This window comes from Mesoplodon bidens (genome assembly GCF_964165515.1).
Source record: "Mesoplodon bidens genome assembly, chromosome: 11".
Taxonomy (NCBI): domain Eukaryota; kingdom Metazoa; phylum Chordata; class Mammalia; order Artiodactyla; family Ziphiidae; genus Mesoplodon; species Mesoplodon bidens.
The window spans coordinates 65,222,336-65,228,497 of record NC_138167.1 but is presented as its reverse complement, the minus strand read 5'-3'; positions in this window follow the sequence as shown (position 1 = coordinate 65,228,497).

The following is a 6,162-nucleotide window of genomic DNA, read 5'->3' as shown; positions in this document are numbered from 1 at the left end:
ATGTGAAAACACTGTGTCGCAAGAGTAGAGGGAAACAGGTGCTCTCATACCTTGTTTATAAGACTGTAATATGGCACAATTTATGGCTAGCAATTTGGCTACATTTACTAAAATTTTAAGTGGATGCACCCTTGATCCACTAATACTACTTCTAGGAATTTATCCTACAATCTACTTACACTTTTGCCTAACAACATGAAAAAGTCTATATACTGCAGCATCGATCTAATATCAAATGCTAGAAACAGTCTAAATGTCCATTAATAGGGGATTTGCTTAAATAGTCCATACAAAGGATCACTCTGTAGCCTTTAAAAGTGGGGTGGGGTGGGCAGGGGCTAAGGGTATTGAAATGAACAGGGTTCAGGGTGTGTTAATGAAGTGATGGGCACGAGGTGTAGAATGGTGTGTCCAGTGTGTTCCCTTTCTGTGAATAAGAAAGGAGCATGTTAATCAGGCACAGACTGTCTCCAGAAAGATGCACAGAAGTCTCTGCAGTGGCACCTGGGCCAGAGTGGGACAGAGTCCCTAAGAATGGGAATGACACTTTGCATCATACATCTTTTTTGTGACTTTTGAATTCTGTAGCTTTTGTACATATAACCAATTCAAAAACTAAAGTAACACTGTATTGCTTTTTAAAATTTGAAAATGTTACCACTACTCTTTTTTAAAAAAACCATGATCCTCTAAAAGTTTTCTTAATCCAGGCTTGCAGAGGTCACCTGGTTCAGTGGAACAGAAGCGAGAGGGTTTTGAGGTCCCATTCTGGTTCAGCCTCTGACTCAGTGGGTCCCAGTGACTAGTTTCATTCTGAGCCTTCCTTTCTCATCAGTACAGAAGTGGAATTGGTTTAGGTAATCACTAAAGTCCCTTTCACCCTCTTATGAGTACCTTTGAAAATACTCTATTTTTTACAAATAAGAAGATATCATTCACAAACATTTGTTAAAGCAAACATTTTATTGAAGTATATAACACACAGGAAAGCACACAAATCATAAGTGTCCAGCTTGGTGAATAAAGTGAACATACCCAGGTAACAACCCACACCTAGATGGATGGCAGAACATCACCCACACCCCCCAGAAACCCCTCCCAGTCACTACCGGGCCCCAGGGCTACCATCCTCCCCACCCCATAGATTACTTTCGCCAGGGACAATTAAAAGCAAATCACTCCAGCACCTAAAACAACTGTTTCCACGTTTGCACTTTTCCTTCCATCCTTTTCAAGATGTAAACAAGTGGTGACGATTGCCAGAAGGTAGTTGACACCCACGTTTGTTTCCACCACCTGCCAGTTCTTTGCCATGAGGAATCTAACGGCAGAGAATGGTTAATACTCTTCTCCTTTGCGCTGCCTATTACGATGTTGAAGGGAAAATGCCATTACAGACATTTCTAGACAAATCACACGGGAGCAAAGCAAACACGTGGATGAACGGTCTGGAATGCACCCTCATCAGATAATGGAAAAATCCAGGCTGTCTTCTGGTGCCCTGCACTAACATACCCCGGGGCGGGTGTCCTAGTCCCCCGGGTGGTGGTCCCCCTGCCTCTGCCCGGTGGCCGCCGGCGGGCAGCGCGGAGGAGCGTGTGTTCTGCGCATTCGTGGATTCCCGTGCGCCCCGGCGTTCGCCGCCAGGACCGAGGCAAGACGCGCGCGAGGGGCCTCCGGCTGGAGACGCGGGCTCGCCGGTCCCCGCCAGCCCCACGGCGTGTGATCGAGTCACTTTCATGTCAGGCTTTCCAGTTCCCGGCTCGGCTTATACACGTAGCCTCCCCCTGGACGTCCACATTGCTTCTGCTGTGCAGCGTCTGTTGTGTCGAAAGACCTCTGCGGATTTGAGGAAAGTTTGCCCAGCAAGGCTACAAAGCCGCCACCCTTGGCTTGAATGGAATGGGTGGGGTGCGGGGTGCGGGGGGCGGGGGGAGTGTTTCTGAGGCCCTGCCTGCGCCCCCGCCCCGCCCCCACCCCCGGCAGCAGCAGCCAGCCGCGCTGGTCGGCTTGTGTCGTCAGTGATTTACGGCCCGCGGGGCCCAGCTGTTGGCGTGGACGCGGCAGCTGCCCAAGGTTAAGGGGGCCTTATGTGAGGTACTCGAGTCATGGGATGGCCTCAGAGCAGCTGTTCCCTCCCGAGGTCAAGGCGGTGATCATGTTGCCGATCTGCAAGCCAATACCAGCCAGGGAGAGGCTACAGGCCCCCCACCCGGCCACATGCACACACTGACCCCGCTCCAGCTAAGGCCCAGCGCTCTGCTCTGTCTCAGTCTTCTTGGTGGCGCGTTGATGCCGGGCTGGCTGAGCTGAGCGGCTGTTTAGGGACCGGGGCCCAGCCCTGCAGGAAGATGGTTAGTGGGAGCTGCTCCCCATGACCCCCGATTGTCACCCAGCCCAGGCGTGCATCAAGGCAAGGGCTGAGAGCAGAAAGGAATATCCAGCTCTTCATGAGGCCCTTACTGTGTCCCAGCCCCCTGCCAAATGCCTTACTTGCCTTTTGTCATCTAACTCTTGCAACAGTCCAGTGAGGTGGATTTGACTAATATACCCCCGAACCTCCTGAAAACTGAGGTTCAGAGAGGTTAAGGCAACTGGCCTAGATCACACAGCTAGCTGCCTGTCTTTGGAGCCAAAGCTTTCAACAACTAAAGTGCCCGCTATGTGTCAGGCAGTTTGCACAGGGTACAGTATTCAACCTCCTCATCAACCCTAAAAGGCCGTTCAGGAGTGAGGAAGCAGGCCGCGTGTCTTTCCTAAGGTCACTTAGGCAGTGAAGCAGCAGGGCTGAGATTGTCCTTGGCATGCTGAGCACCAGACTCTGCTCCTTTTCCTTCCCCTTCACCTAACTACACCCCCTGCTGCTTCAGGGAGGCTTCATTGGGGCACACTGTGGGCTTTTTGCCAAAGGGGTGGACAGCCGGGGATCGGCCCTGCTTCCTGCTTGCACCTTCCGGCCCACTCCGCTGCCTGTGACCCACTTGGCCCCTCCCCCTTCTCAAAACACTCTCCTCTCTTGGCCTCAGCTAGTCCTCCTCAGCTTGTCCACATCACATGGGTGTCTCCTACCCCACCGTCTGCTCCTGTTTGGCCTCCTTTCCTGAACCCCCCTCCTTTCCTCATTCCAGTGATGAAAGGTCCCAGGACTTGATCCTGAATCCTCTTAGCCCTCTACTCATCTTTCCAGTAAGAGTTCTCCCATCCTTGTCTGTGGCCCAATAACTTCCAACTTATTTCTCCTGCTCCAGCCTCTCTTCTCCGGGGCACACCCGATTGCCTCCTTGACATTATTTATTTATTTATTTATGGTTGCATTGGGTCTTTGTTGCTGCTCACGGGCTTTCTCTAGTTGCGGTGAGCGGGGGCTACTCTTCGTCGTGGTGTGAGGGCTTATTGCGGTGGCTTCTCTTGTTGAGGGGCACAGGCTCTAGGCACATGGGCTTCAGTAGTTGCAGCACGAGGGCTCAGTAGTTGTGGCTCATGGGCTCTAGAGTGCAGGCTCAGTAGTTGTGGCACACAGGCTTAGTTGCTCCGTGGCATGTGGGATCTTCCCGGACCTGGGCTCGAACCCATGTCCTGCATTGGCAGGCGGATTCTTAACCACTGTGCCACTGTGGAAGCCCGCCTCCTTGACATTTTTTAACAGCTATATTGAGATGTAATTCACATACTGTACAATTCATCCACTTAGAGTGTACAATTCTATGGCTTTCAGTATATCCAAGGACTTGTGCAACCATCACCACTACAGTCAATTTTAGAACATTTTTACCACCCCCAAAAGAAACCCAGTACCCATTAGCGGTCACTTCCCATTTCCCCCCAACTTCCACAGGCCCTGAAAACCACTAATCTGATTTCTGTCTCTATGCATTTGCTTATTTCTGCACATTTCATAAAAATGGGATCATACAGGGAATTCCCTGGTGGTCCAGTGGTTAGAACTCCACACTTTCACTGCTGAGGGCCTGGGTTCAATCCCTGGTCGGGGAACTAAGATCCCGCAAGCCATTTGGCACGGCCCAAAAAAGCAAAAAACAGAACAGGATCATACAGTACATGACCTTTTGTGACTGTGGTGGTGTGGTTTTCTTTCTAACACCTATACTGGAGTATAATTGCTTTACATTTGTGTTAGTTTCTGCTGTATAACAAAGTGAATCAGCTATACGTATACTTATATCCCCATATCTCGTCCCTCTTGCGTCTCCCTCCCACCCTCCCTATCCCACCCCATCCCACCCCTTTAGATGGTCACAAAGCACCGAGGTGATCTCCCTGTGCTATGCGACTGCTTCCCACTAGCTATTTTATATTTGGTAGTGGATATATGTCAATGCCACTGTCTCACTTCATCCCAGCTTACCCTTCCCCTTCCCCGTGTCCTTGAGTCCATTCTCTACAGTGGTGATGTTTTATGCTCTCAAGTTTCATCCAGGGATTCCCTTGTAGCGCAGTGGTTAAGAATCCGCCTGCCAAGCAGGGGGTTCGAGCCCTGGTCCGGGAAGATCCCACATGCCACGGAGCATCTAAGCCCACGAGCCACAACTACTGAGCCCACGTGCTGCAACTACTGAAGCCCGCGCGCCTAGAGCCCCTTGCTCTGCAACAAGAGAGGTCACTGCAATGACAGACCCACGCACCGCAACAGAGAGTAGCCCCTGCTCACCGCAACTAGAGAAAGCCCGTGCACAGCAACAAATACCCAGCGCAGCCAAAAATTAATTAAAAAAAAAAGTTTCATCCATGTTGTAGTATGTATCAGTACCTCATTCCTTTTAATAGCCAAATAATATTCCACTGTATGGGAATACCACATTTTCTTTATCCATTCATCCACTGGTGGACATTCATGTTGTTTCCACTTTTAGTTATTATGAATAAAGCTTCTGTGAATATTCATGTGTAAGTTTTTCTGTTGATTGATATTTTCATTTCTCTTGGATATATACCTAAGAGTGGAATTGCTGGGTCATATGGCAACTCTATGTTTAACTTTTTGAGGAACTGCTAAACTGTTTTCCACAGAGCTGCACTATTTTACACTCCTACCGTCAATGTATGAGGATTCCAACTTCACCACATCCTCACCAACACTTGTTATTGTCTATCTTTGATTATAGCCAACCTAGTGGGCATGAAGTAGTATCTTATTGTGGTTTTGATTTGCATTTCCCTGATGACTAATGATGTTGAAAATGTTTTCATGTGTTTATTGTTGATTTGTACATCTTCTTTAAACAAATATCTGTCCAAATCCTTTGCTCACTTTAAAGTTGAGTTATCTGTTCATTTATTATTGGGTTGTAAATGTTCTTTACATATTCTGGATACATGATTTGCAAATATTTTCTTCCATTCTGTGGAATATCTTTTCACTTTCTTTGTAGTGTCCTTTGAGACACAAAAATTTTTACTTTTTTTTTGATGTATAGTTGATGTAAAATATTATATGTTTCGAATATAAACATAGTGATTCAAAATTTTAAAGGTTATACTCCACTTATAGTTATTTTAAGGCTTTTAATTTAATTTTTTATTTATTTATTTTTGGCCACACCACGCAGCATGCAGGATCTTAGTTCCCCAACCAGGGATGGAACCCGTGCCCCCTGTAGTGAAAGCACAGAGTCTTAACCACTGGACCACCAAGGAACTCCCAAGGGTTTTTAATTTTTGATGAGGTCCAATTTATTTATTTTCTTTTGGGTGTTGTGCTTTACGTGTTATATCTAAGAAACTGTTTCCTAACCCAAGGTCATGGAGATTTAGTCCCATGTTTTCTTCTGAGGGATTTTATAGTTTTTAGCTCTTACATTTAGGTTTATGATCCATTTTGAGTTAATTTTTGTGTATGGTGTGAGGTAGAGGTCCAGCTTCATTATTTTGCTAGTGCATTTCAGTTATCACAGAATTTCTTAAAAAGATTATTCTTTCCCTCATGAATTGTCTTGACACCCTTGTTGAAAATCAATTAACCATAAATGTACAGTTTATTTCTGAACTGTCAATTCTTGCCCAATGATCTATATGCCTTTGCTTATGCCAGTACCCTCTCAAGTTTTAAAATCAGAAAGTCTGAGTCCTCCAACTGTTTTCTTCTTTTTCAATATTGTTTTATCTATTCTAGGTCCCTTGCATTTTCATTTAAATATTAAGTTC